At 40.7% G+C, this 13914-nt stretch overlaps 1 protein-coding gene across 4 annotated transcripts in view; it reads left to right on the top strand.

The window, feature by feature from the left end:
• The window catches only part of SLC28A2 (solute carrier family 28 member 2), an 85882-nt gene that overhangs the window by 7855 nt on the left and 64113 nt on the right, over positions 1–13914 (top strand). The window lies entirely within an intron of this gene.

Here is a 13914-nt window from a genome sequence, read left to right as displayed (position 1 = left end):
TGTGATAGATAATTAATACAGATTTTGTTACCAGAGGTGGGGCGCTGCCATAACAAAAACCCAGAATGTGAAAGTGGCTTTAGAACTCGGCAGACACTGGAAAAACTTTGAGGAGAGTGTTAGTATAAGTCCAAATAGCCTTGAAGAGACTATCTTCCTCAGTTTCCCCATCTGTAAAATGAAGGAGTTGGGCTGGATGAATACCTAAATATTTTATAATTCTCTTAATCTTTATCTAATCAAGGTTCTATAAATAATATTACCCTAAACAAAGTAGTTATAGGAGACAGCTAATAACTGACCCAAGGCATAATTCCCTAAGGCATAGCTCCACAACAGAGACAAGAGGCCCTGCACCTGACTTTTGTGCTGTCTGTAAACCTAGTTTCAGCCTGGTTTAATCTCAGGAAACTGAAGCTGGCTCTACCTTTAACAGGTTGCTTCAACAGCTCACAACCACATGCCCCAAAAGGAGTAGGGGTTTCTGATTCTTTAACAAAGGCTGGTCCAGAGAAGAAGGTTCTTTATATTCGTTCTTCACCTCAATGATTTAACTAAAAGGTTGTCCAGAATAAAATTGTTTTTCTTCTTACCACTGAATTTTACAAATCTCTGTCCTTGTATATATTGCTAGTGTCATCCTGTCACTGGATGGGACCCCTTCAAGGGCCCAAGAGTGGGCTCTTGTCCAACACTCGGAAATGAATTGTCCGAGGAGACACACGTACTGACAAAGCAAAAGATTTTATTGAAAAGGGGCGCTCAAGTGGAGAGCAGCAGGGTAAGGGAACCCAGGAGAACTGCTCTGCCTTGTGGCTTGCAGTCTCAGGTTATGGTAGTGGGGTTAGCTTTCCAGGTCGTTTCTGGCCAATCATCTTGCTTGTGCCTTCATTTGGTCCGGTCAGGGCCCTTCCTGGTGGTGCGCGCATCTCTCAGTCACGATGGTTTTCATCGTGAGGGTTTCTGGGAGGTTGGCGAGACGTATTATGGACTGGTGTCTCCTCCCCTTCTTGACCCCTCGTGGGTTTTCCCTGGGTTGCTTTTGGACCCTTCACGGGTTGTATGTTCTTTTGAAGCCTCCTGAGGTGGGAGACTTAAGCAAATCTGTTATTGTTGTGCCTGGCCAGGGTGGGCAGTTTCAGCCAATGGTTCCCTAACAATCCTGTCATCTTTAATTTGCTTGGGTCTCAGAAGGCCGTAGTACAGATTTCATGACTCTTGAAAAGAAAATTGTTGGAATGCTTTATTTATATATAAATCGTATTCATAAGTTATTCAGATATATATGAATGGCTATTTTGGCAGGGGAAACCCCAGCAATTTTTAATGGGCCCTATAGAAAAAATTGTTGGGTCTGTGCTGAGTGATTTAGGGGCCTGATTTCCTGGAAACCAGCAAGGCAATGAATGCTCAGCCACTAGACAACAGAGTATCTTTTTTTTTTAACATCACTTTTTTTTTTTTTTTATTCAAACAGAAAGTCACAAAAATTATAATCATCCTCATCAGTTCACTCAGTCCCATGTAATTAATTTTTCTTTCATCTTGATCGTTTGTTAGCACTTTTATGAATTCATCAGTTTTCCATTCGAGTTCTGAAAATGCTTATTCATTCAATTCAGCAGTATAGTCAGTTACCAGAAACCTGTACTTGTCAGAGTCTTTTCCATGAATTCCTTGAAGATGAAACCCTTTTATAGGAACATTTTTGCAAAAGCATCAGAGTACACCCAGAACTGTCTGTAAATGACAATAGACTTAAAAATGACCACGGTTAAAGATTTGATGAAAGTTCATAATAATGCACTTGACAAGGAAATTTAGTTATTTCTGAGATATACATTTTAAAGTAATAACTAGAATTATGACTTATAACATTATACCAGAACATGTAAGATTTTTAGGAATTTCATGTAATGTCTGAAACATTTATATTAACGTATTTCCATACAAATAATCCAAAGAAAGTTTAGTATTAATTTTTAAAAAAATTTTTAAATTTAATTTTATTTATATTTTTATACAGCAGGTTCTTATTAGTCATCAGTTTTATACACATCAGTGTATACATGTCAATCCCAATCACCCAATTCAGCACATCACCATCCCCACCACCCCGTGGCTTTCCCCACTTGGTGTCCATATGTTTCTTCTCTACATCTGTGTCTCAACTTCTGCCCTGCAAACTGGTTCATCTGTACCAGTTTTCTAGGTTCCACATACATGCGTTAATATACGATATTTGTTTTTCTCTTTCTGACTTCACTCTGTATGACAGTCTCTAGATCCATCTATGTCTCAACAAATGACTCAATTTTGTTCCTTTTTATGGCTGAGTAATATTCCATTGTATATATGTACAACAACTTCTTTATCCATTCATCTGTCAATGGGCATTTAAGTTGCTTCCATGACCTGGCTATTGTAAGTAGTGCTGCAATGAACATTGGGGTGCATGGGTCTTTTTGAATTATGGTTTTCTCTGGGTATATGCCCAGTAGTGGGATTGCTGGGTCATATGGTAATTCTATTTTTAGTTTTTTAAGGAACCTCCATACTGTTCTCCATAGTGGCTGTATCAATTTACATTCCCACCAAGAGTGCAAGAGAGTTCCCTTTTCTCCACACCCTCTCCAGCATTTGTTGTTTGTAGATTTTCTGATGATGCCCATTCTAACTGGTGTGAGGTGATACCTCATTGTAGTTTTGATTTGCATTTCTCTAATAATTAGTGATGTTGAGCAGCTTTTCATGTGCTTCTTGGCCATCTGTATGTCTTCTTTGGAGAAATGTCTATTTAGGTCTTCTGGCCATTTTTGGATTGGGTTGTTTGTTTTTTTAATATTGAGCTGCATGAGCTGTTTATATATTTTGGAGATTAATCCTTTCTCCGTTGATTCGTTTGCAAATATTTTCTCCCATTCTGAGGGTTGTCTTTTCGTCTTGTTTATGGTTTCCTTTGCTGTGCAAAAGCTTTGAAGTTTCATTAGGTCCCATTTGTTTATTTTTTTTTTATTTCCATTACTTTAGGAGGTGGATCAAAAAAGATCTTGCTGTGATTTATGTCAGAGTGTTCTTCCTATGTTTTCCTCTAAGAATTTTATAGTGTACAGTCTTATATTTAGGTCTCTAATCCATTTTGAGTTTATTTTTGTGTATGGTGTTAAGGAGTGTTCTAATTTCATTCTTTTACATGGAGCTGTCCAGTTTTCCCAGCACCACTTTTTGAAGAGGCTGTCTTTTCTCCATTGTATATCCTTGCCTCCTTTGTCATAGATTAATTGACCATAGGTGCGTGGGTTTATCTCTGGGCTTTCTATCTTGTTCCATTGATCTATGTTTCTGTTTCTGTGCCAGTACCATATTGTCTTGATTACTGTAGCTTTGTAGTATAGCCTGAAGTCAGGGAGTCTGATTCCTCCAGCTCCGTTTTTTTCCCTCAAGACTGCTTTGGCTATTCGGGGTCTTTTGTGTCTTCATACAAATTTTAAGATTTTTTGTTCTAGTTCCGTAAAAAATGCCATTGGTAATTTGATAGGGATTGCATTGAATCTGTAGATTGCTTTGGGTAGTATAGCCATTTTCACAATATTAATTCTTCCAATCCAAGAACATGGTATATCTCTCCATCTGTTGGTATCATCTTTAATTTCTTTCATCAGTGTCTTATAGTTTTCTGCATACAGGTCTTTTGTCTCCCTAGGTAGGTTTATTCCTAGGTATTTTATTCTTTTTGTTGCAGTGGTAAATGGGAGTGTTTCCTTAATTTCTCTTTCAGATTTTTCATCATTAGTGTATAGGAATGCAAGAGATTTCTGTGCATTAATTTTGTATCCTGCAACTTTACCAAATTCATTGATTAGCTCTAGTAGTTTTCTGGTGGCATCTTTAGGATTCTCTATGTATAGTATCATGTCATCTGCAAACAGTGACAGCTTTACTTCTTCTTTTCCAATTTGTATTCCTTTTATTTCTTTTTCTTCTCTGATTGCCGCGGCTAGGACTTCCAAGGCTATGTTGAATAATAGTGGTGAGAGTGGACATCCTTGTCTTGTTCCTGATCTTAGAGGAAATGCTTTCAGTTTTTCACCATTGAGAATGATGTTTGCTGTGGGTTTGTCATATATGGCCTTTATTATGTTGAGGTAGGTTCCCTCTATGCCCACTTTCTGGAGAGTTTTTATCATAAGTGGGTGTTGAATTTTGTCAGAAGCTTTTTCTGCATCTATTGAGATGATCATATGGTTTTTATTCTTCAGTTTGTTAATATGGTGTATCACATTGATTGATTTGCGTATATTGAAGAATCCTTGCATCCCTGGGATAAATCCCACTTGATCATGGTGTATGGTCCTTTTAATGTGTTGTTGGATTCTGTTTGCTCGTATTTTGTTGAGGATTTTTGCATCTATATTCATCAGTGATATTGGTCTGTAATTTTCTTTTTTTGTAGTATCTTTGTCTGGTTTTGGTATCAGGGTGATGGTGGCCTCATAGAATGAGTTTTGGAGTGTTCCTTCCTCCACAATTTTTTGGAAGAGTTTGAGAAGGATGGGTGTTAGGTCTTCTCTAAATGTTTGATGGAATTCACCTGTGAAGCCATCTGGTTCTGGACTTTTGTTTGTTGGAAGATTTTTAATCACAGTTTCAATTTCATTACTTGTGATTGGTCTGTTCATATTTTCTATTTCTTCCTGGTTCAGTCTTAGAAGGTTATACCTTTTTAAGAATTTGTCCATTTCCTCCAGGTTGTCCATTTTGTTGGCATAGAGTTGCTTGTAGTAGTCTCTTAGGATGCTTTGTATTTCTCCCATGTCTGTTTTAACTTCTCCTTTTTCATTTCTAATTTTATTGGTTTGAGTCCTCTCCCTCTTTTTCTTGATGAGTCTGGCTAATGGTTTATCAATTTTGTTTATCTTCTCAAGGAACCAGCTTTTAGTTTTATTGATCTTTGCTATTGTTTTCTTTGTTTCTATTTCATTTATTTCTACTCTGATCTTTATGATTTCTTTCCTTCTGCTAACTTTGGGTTTTGTTTGTTCTTCTTTCTCTAGTTCCTTTAGGTGAAAGGTTAGATTGTTTATTTGAGATTTTTCTTGTTTTTTGAGGTAGACTTGTATAGCTATAAACTTCCCTCTTAGAACTGCTTTTGCTGCATCCCATAGGTTTTGAATTGTCGTGTTTTCATTGTCATTTGTCTCTAGGTATTTTTTGATTTCCTCTTTGATTTCTTCAGTGATCTCTTGGTTATTTAGTAACGTATTGTTTAGCATCCATGTGTTTGTGTTTTTTACGTTTTTTTCCCTGTAATTGATTTCTAATCTCATAGCGTTGTGGTCAGAAAAGATGCTTGATATGATTTCAGTTTTCTTAAATTTACTGAGGCTTGATTTGTGACCCAAAATGTGATCTATCCTGGAGAATGTTCCGTGCGCACTTGAGAAGAAAGTGTAATCTGCTGTTTTTGGATGGAATGTCCTATAAATATCAATTAAATCTATCTGGTCTGTTGTGTCATTTAAAGCTTCTGTTTCTTTATTTATTTTCATCTTGGATGATCTGTCCATTGGTGTAAGTGAGGTGTTAAAGTCCCCCACTATTATTGTGTTACTGTTGATTTCCTCTTTTATAGCTGTTAGCAGTTGCCTTATGTATTGAGGTGCTCCTATGTTGGGTGCATATGTATTTATAATTGTTATATCTTCTTCTTGGATTGATCCCTTGATCATTGTGTAGTGTCCTTCCTTGTGTCTTGTAACATTCTTTATTTTAAAGTCTGTTTTATCTGATATGAGTATAGCTACTCCAGCTTTCTTTTGATTTCCATTTGCATGGAATATCTTTTTCTATCCCCTCACTTTCAGTCTGTGTGTGTCCCTAGGTCTGAAGTGGGTCTCTTGTAGACAGCATATATATGGGTCTTGTTTTTGTATCCATTCAGCAAGCCTGTGTCTTTTGGTTGGAGCATTTAATCCATTCACGTTTAAGGTAATTATCGATATGTATGTTCCTATGACCATTTTCTTAATTGTTTTGGGTTTGTTTTTGTAGGTCCTTTTCTTCTCGTGTTTCCCACTTAGAGAAGTTCCTTTAGCATTTGTTGTAGAGCTAGTTTGGTGGTGCTCAATTCTCTTAGCTTTTGCTTCTCTGTAAAGCTTTTGATTTCTCCATCGAATCTGAATGAGATCCTTGCCGGGTAGAGTAATCTTGGTTGTAGGTTCTTCCCTTTCATCACTTTAAGTATATCATGCCACTTCCTTCTGGCTTGTAGAGTTTCTGCTGAGAAATCAGCTGTTAACCTTATGGGCGTTCCCTTGTATGTTATTTGTTGTTTTTCCCTTGCTGCTTTCGATAATTTTTCTTTGTCTTTAATTTTTGCCAATTTGATTACTATGTGTCTCGGCGTGTTTCTCCTTGGGTTTATCCTGTATGGGACTCTCTGCGCTTCCTGGACTTGGGTGGCTATTTCCTTTCCCATGTTAGGGAAGTTTTTGACTATAATCTCTTCAAATATTTTCTCTGGTCCTTTCTCTCTCTCTTCTCCTTCTGGGACCCGTATAATGCAAATGTTTTTGAGTTTAATGTTGTCCCAGAGGTGTCTAAGGCTGTCTTCATTTCTTTTCTTTCTTTTTTCTTTATTCTGTTCTGCAGCAGTGAATTCCACCATTTTGTCTTCCAGGTCACTTTTCCATTCTCCTGCCTCAGTTATTCTGCTATTGATTCCTTCTAGTGTATTTTTCATTTCAGTTATTGTATTGTTCATCTCTGTTTGTTTGTTCTTTAATTCTTATAGGTCTTTGTTAAACATTTCTTGCACCTTCTCAATCTTTGCCTCCATTCTTTTTCCGAGGTCCTGGATCATCTTCACTTCATTATTCTGAATTCTTTTTCTGGAAGGTTGCCTATCTCCACTTCATTTAGTTGTTTTTCTGGGGTTTTATCTTGTTCCTTCATCTGGTACATAGCCCTCTGCCTTTTCATCTTGTCTATCTTTCTGTGAATGTGGTTTTTTTTCCACAGGCTGCAGGAATGTAGTTCTTCTTGCTTCTGCTGTCTGCCCTCTGGTGGATGAGGCTATCTAAGAGGCTTGTGGAAGTTTCCTGATGGGAGGGACTGGTGGTGGGTAGAGCTGACTGTTGCTGTGGTGGGCAGAGCTCAGTAAAACTTTAATCCGCTTGACTGTTGATGGGTGGGGCTGGGTTCCTTCCTTGTTGGTTTTTTGGCCTGAGGCAACCCAACACTGGAGCCTACCTGGGCTCTTTGGTGGGGCTAATGACAGACTCTGGGAGGGCTCACGCCAAGGAGTACTTCCCAGAACTTCTGCTGCCAGTGTCCTTGTCCCCACAGTGAGCCACAGCCACCCCCTGCCTCTGCAGGAGACCCTCCAACACTAGCAGGTAGGTCTGGTTCAGTCTCCCCTGGGGTCACTGCTCCTTCCCCTGGGTCCTGATGCGCACACTACTTTGTGTACGCCCTCCAAGAGTGGGGTCTCTGTTTCCCCCAGTCCTGTCGAAGTCCTGCAATCAAATCCCACTAGCCTTCAAAGTCTGATTCTCTAGGAATTCCTCCTCCAGTTGCCAGACCCCCAGCCTGGGAAGCCTGACGTGGGGCTCAGAACCTTCACTCCAGTGGGTGGACTTCTGTGGTATAAGTGTTCTCCAGTGTGTGAGTCACCCACACGGCAGTTATGGGATTTGATTTTACTGTGATTGCGCCCCTCCTACTGTCTCATTGTGGCTTCTCCTTTGTCTTTGGATGTGGGGTATCTTTTTTGGTGAGTACCAGTGTCTTCCTGTCGATGATTGTCCAGCAGATAGTTGTGATTCTGGTGGTCTCACAAGAGGCAGTGAGAGCACGTCCTTCTACCCGACAACAGAGTATCTTGAAATTCTACAGAACAGCTGGTGACTCACCCTAAGACATTTCCAGGGTTGCAAAGGCCCAACATTTTAATGAGGCAGAAGGTTGGGATTGGAAAATATGCAGAAAATAAGTCTGATAACACTTCCTAACAATTTCATAGAAAAACCCTTATGTTTCCAATGGTCTCTTTTTAGCTCCCCTCCTAAGCAGTTGGTTGTGTATCAGTTTGGAAAGGGCAGTAGTCTTTGTGATTAATGTCCAGGATTATGGCTACCCCAAGACATGGCAGTGATATAGGTATAGTTGTCAGTCAACAGAGTTCTCCCACCTCCTGTCTCTGGCCAACTTACATACTCCTCCCCTTCCCCTTCAGCCTGTTCTAATAGAGTGCCCTCCTGCTACCCTCTTCCTACCCTGGCCCCCCCTCACATATATATGTATAACTTTCTAATCAGGTCCCATACCCTGGGGCCCTGTTCTTTAATTTCCAAGATAATCAGTTAATCATTTAAGGTTTTATCTTAAATGCTTTATAATTGTTTATTAACCTTTGCTGAGGATTATGCTTTGCCAGCATCAAGTGCTTTATTGTAGTTTTCTATCTTCTGGGAAATAGGGGAAAAACTATCAAGTAAGCAAACCTGGTTTGCTGATTTTAGCTTCACATTCTTGTAGACACCAGCTCTGGTTCCTAAGCTTTCCCTCCCAGGGCTCTTGAACCTTCTTTCCTCCAATTAAATATATCTCTTTATCCAGTTCCCTTCAGAAGGAGCCAGCTGACCTACTAAGTTGTTGAAGGGTATTAAAAATATTATCCTCCTACCCCAAAGTAACATGATCATTTTAATGGAGACATCTTTTTTTTTTCTTTTTTTTAGATTTAATCCTCACAAAACCCCTTTCAGATAGGTACTGTTAACATCCTTATTTCAAACATGCTCTGTGCCTCATTGCCAGTAAGTAGCAGAGCCTGGGTTTGAAACCAGGAAGTATAGCTCCAGAATTAATGGAGACATCTTAAGCCCAGCCCACCTCCTTGTTGCTGAGACCCTGAGACCAAGACAGACTAAGAGAGAAGACTCTCTGTACCACCAGGGCTTCATAGTATACCTGGATCTTCAAAGCATTCTTGTCCTGCAGAATCTGCCTCATTTGTGACTTAATATTTAAGATGTGGTGAAGGAGAAATGGAGTGTGAGAAAAAGCAGTGTTGTGTCCATTTATGTGGAATAAAAGATGTATAACAGGAAGAAATTTGGCTTGGGTAAGAGTGGGCCTAGAAGGTATGTCTGCTCATTGGAACCTCTCTGAGCATAAATCTTGAAGCATTATAGAGGAAGCAGGTGTCTTGTTCTGCTCAGGTTGTCATAACAAAATACCATAGACTGGGTGGCTAAACAACAGAAATTTATTTGTGCTGGCCAATTTATTTTCTGGCAAGTACTCCATTCCTGACTTGCAGATGGCCACCTTTTTGCTTTGTCCTCACATGGTGGAGAGAGAGTGACCACTCTGGTGTTTCTTCTTATAAGAACGCTAATCCTATTGGATTAGGGCCCTGCCCTTATGACCTCATTAAACCTTAATTACTTCCTTACTATAAATATAGTCACATTAAGGTTTAGGGGTTCAACATATGAATTTGGTGGGGGGTGTGGGGGAGGGACACAGTTCAGCACATTAGCAGCAGGGAAGGCTTAATCCAGACCCCTTGCTCTGTGCCCAGAAAGTTGGGGGCATGTCCTCCAATGGTAGAGCCAGCATTCTACTATTTTGGAAGCAGGGATTAGAGGCAGGAGTGAGGCTTACAAATCTCTGCTAGGAGCTGAAGGGCACCCTGGGTACATGTAGTGATACAGTATTTAGTGTTCGCTTCACACATTCTGCTGCCTATCTCTCAGCATCAGAAGTTCGTTTGCTCAGAAGCTCTAACACCTGTGGCCCACAGGTCCACAGCCTGGGGCCAATAGGTGTTCAATTTTAGTGTCTTGAGAAGGACTCCCTGGCCTCCAATATTCATTTAGTCAACAACTAAAGAGCCAGGCAATGATCTAGGCACTGGGGAAATAATCCTGAATCAGACAAAGTCTGCCTCCCTCATTTGCTCACCAATTCTTCAAAGCCCTTTACAGAGCACAGAAACTACATGGTTACTTCCTGACTTTGGTTCCCAGGGAAGCAGCCAATCTCAGATCTTTTCCTGAGGACAGATTTTGATCAGGCTGGAGAGGAGGAAGACAGAGGATGGAGAATAGGAAAAAGAGAGAGGGGGCTTTACCTCCAAAGACTCTCTTTGCTGGCTTCCTGTTTATCTGTGCTGTCTTTAGTGCATGTCTCAGACATGTCCCCTCCTCTCTTCGCCCCCATCTGACCCAGGTTGGACCCCATTTCCCTCTCCTCCTCTCAGGTGATATGGACAATGGTTTCCTTGGAAAGGCTTGTGGAGGTGGAGAGGAGAGGAGTGAAGCGAGGAGATGGTAGCAACCACTCTGTTCCATCTTTCTCACAGGCAGGTCCCACTCTTTTAGGCCATGGAGTCAACAGGACTGGAAAAGTTCTTGAGAACTTGGCGTATAGACTGAATCACAGGCGGAGTTTGCAGACTTCAAAGCTAGCGCAGCCTGGCTGCCCTTCCCTACTGTCAGAATTGCTTTAATTCCCTTCAGGAGACTGCCATTATACTTATCTTCATTGCAACACTGCTTGTGGAAGGCTTTATCAGTAACCGGAGCAGCTACCTGAGGAGATGTGAACTGAGGGGCTGAATCAGTGCTCCAGCTACAATGCCCCTATCAGCACCCTCTGATTAGGGGAGACAAGGCAATTTTGGAACCTACCGATTGGGAGTTTGTGATTCTCCTTGAGAAATACCCAACTGTCTGGATTCAAAACTAAGATTTCCACTTAACAGAAGTTGGGCAAGTTGTTTAACCTCTCTGAGTCCTGGTTTTTATAAAATAGGGGTTTTAAAAAGCAGTAACTATTGGACTTCCCTGGTGGCACAGTGGTTAAGAATCCGCCTGCCAATGCAGGGGACACAGGTTCAAGCCCTGGTCCGGAAAGATCCCTCATGCCACGGAGCAACTAAGCCTGTGTGCCACAACTACTGAAGCCCGCATGCCTAGAGCCCGTGCTCCACAAAAAGAGAAACCACCGCAATGAGAAGCCCGCGCACTGCAACGAAGAGTAGCCCCCACGGCTCGCGGCAACTGGAGAAAGCCCACGTGCAGCAACGAAGACCCAATGCAGCCAAAAATAAATAACTAAATTTATTTAAAACAAAAGCAGTAATTATCTTGGAGGGGGTTGGGAGGATTCAGTGAGATAATGCATGAAAGGCCCTTGGCTCAGAGCTTGGAACCCAGTAAGCTCTCCATAAAGGTTAACTATTTTTATTAATAATAACTGAGTTTTTGGTAATCACATTAGGACATGCTTTGTGTGAGCCTTTTCTCTCTCTCCTTAAAGGCCTCTGTCAGGTTTCACTGAGCTCATTCAGTGCTCTGACGTGGAGCTTGACAAAACCTCATCAGTGTCTGGACTGGGCCCGTGGTGCCTGGGTGCCAAGCTTAAGCAAGACCTCCCAGGCAGTCACCACTAAGGCTGCATTCTCCTATTATGAAGATAGGGGATATACACTGATACTTGCCATACTATTTCAAAGAGTTACTGCCAGGATCCAGTGTGTCAATGTACAGGAATGTAATTCATGCAAGGAAAAAAAGCCATACAGATTCATTGCAACACCTTGTCATAGTTCCTATCCCAAAGAGGTTACAATACAGCTAAGGGGATATAACTTAAACCAAGTGATAACAGTATACATGTGACTGAAGTGTTAGCCACTTGGATGTCCCCAAAGTCCTCTGACCTACTGGGAACCCCCATCCTTTAATATTTAAATAAAATTGTCTTGAACCCCCATCTCCTGTAGAGTGAGAATAATCACCATCATTCCCAATCTTTCTGAGAATTCTTGGGGCCTCTCTCCTTGTTGTCTCTGGCTCTGTTTGCACACTTCTGCTGAATTTTCTAACTTTGCTGGATGGGCTGCGTTTTTTGTTTTTTTTTTTCAATATCATATCCTTGCCCCCACCTCCACCCCAGCAGCACTGAACACCATCTGGCTTCCTGAATTCTCCAAGCATCACTGGCACCGAGCTGTATGTGTAGCAGATTTTACTGAAGACCTGAGGGAAGGAAGGTGAAGTTGTAGCTCAGTACAGCAAATGTTAAATGTCCCTTTCCCTAACTGCCCCTGAAAAGACCTCACTGGCCTGCTTTTTACATAGAGACCCAGCAACCACCCTATTGCTCCATTTCCTTCTTCTCCTGCCCTCTTCTACCTGCTCCTTCTAGGTTGATCTAGTAATTCATGCTATATTACTTATGTAGGACAAAATAGACACACCACCTATTGAATGCTTACTTTGTACCAGGCACTATGCTAAGTGCTTTTACATTTCTCAAATAACACGCATTCTCACTTTCCTTTGCTCCAGATAATCCAGGCACATATCCTAGGAGCTTCTATTTTTTTCAACAAATAAATTTTACACAACTTTTATGTGCTAGGTGCTGGGATCTTTGCTTTAATGGAGCTTCATAGCTAAAGAGCCAATCAAGATAATTTGCTAAAAAAAAAAACCCCAAAACCTCCCCCCCCAAAAACCCACAATTCTCAATGAGGAATTCTACTGCTACTTTTATACAAACTTTTTTCCCTCTGGACTACAATTTAAGACAACATTATGACAAACAGCAATATTAGAGAAAAATATAAACAATGCCATGTGATTGACACATGAGTAGCTCAGGCAATAAAAGAGGACAGTGAATTCACTGGGGACTGAAATAGAGTCCAAAGGCTTTCAGGAAAAGGGGGAGTCATCTATGGATCCATCTATGGATCTTAAAGGATGGGTGGCATGAAGATAGGAAGAGAGAGACTTCCCTGGCGGTCCAGTGGCTAAGACTCTGCGCTTCCAATGCAGGGGACACGGGTTCAATCCCTGGTTGGGGAATTAAGATCCCACACACCGTGCGGCGAGGCCAAAAAAAAAGAAAATAGGAAGAGAGGAGGAAGACATGGGAAGCTAGGGCAGGATGAGCAGTAGAGAGTCATGTTTAAGAGCAAGGACTCGGGGCTCAAACTCAGCTCTTTCATTTGCTTACTTCGGAACTTTGGCAGATTGTTTCATCTCTCTAAGCCTGAGTTTCCTCATCTGGAAAACTGGGATAGCAACAGTACTTTCCTCAAAGGTGTGTGGTCACGATTAAATGAGAAAATGTATGAAATGCATTTCAGTCTTGGAGTAATGCCTGAAATACGATAAGTGAACAAAATAGCTTTAAAAAACAAGCAAAGGATCTATAATAGGATCTTTATACTTCAGCTATTAAAATTTTGGGAACATCTTACCATTTATACAAATGTTTTTTTTCCTTTTACTTTTGTTCTCATTTAGTAGGCAGATTCCAAATCCTGTAGGCAGATATACTTATCATCACTTCCATTTTGCAGAAGTGGAAATCAAGATTCAAGAAAGTTAAATACTTTCCCCAAAGGCATGAGGTCACTTTGCTCATGGAGCTTCTGACTCCAAATCTTTCTAATCCTGCCTTAAAAGTAAAACAAAGCAAAACAAACAAACAAAAACCCACCCACCAAAAAACCAAAAACCAAAAACCATACACACAAAAACCCAAAGAGACAAACCCTGAAGTGGTTAATAACAAATAGTTTGGCCAAGGATTACTTTCTTATTACTTGTTTTCCAAACAAGGATAGACTTTTACCAATGGGATATAGTTAGAGCATCTAGGGAGAGGGTCAGGAGTGAGAAACCAACACCAACTTTCCTAGACTTTGTCCACCTCACAGTTTAGCCATGGAAAATAATTGGCCAACTATAAATCAATAAGGAATACTAGAGGTCAGACTTTTCTAATCAAAACCCAAGCTAAAAGTCTCCCAAGAAGTTCAGCAAATACCTGTAAGACTAATTGTGGGAGGTAGTTGTTAACGCTGAATCTCTAGAACACATGAGC

This window comes from Eubalaena glacialis, chromosome 2, assembly GCF_028564815.1.
Source record: "Eubalaena glacialis isolate mEubGla1 chromosome 2, mEubGla1.1.hap2.+ XY, whole genome shotgun sequence".
NCBI lineage: Eukaryota > Metazoa > Chordata > Mammalia > Artiodactyla > Balaenidae > Eubalaena > Eubalaena glacialis.
The sequence above is the reverse complement of the archived record's forward strand: the minus strand, read 5'-3'. Positions and strand labels throughout refer to the sequence as shown.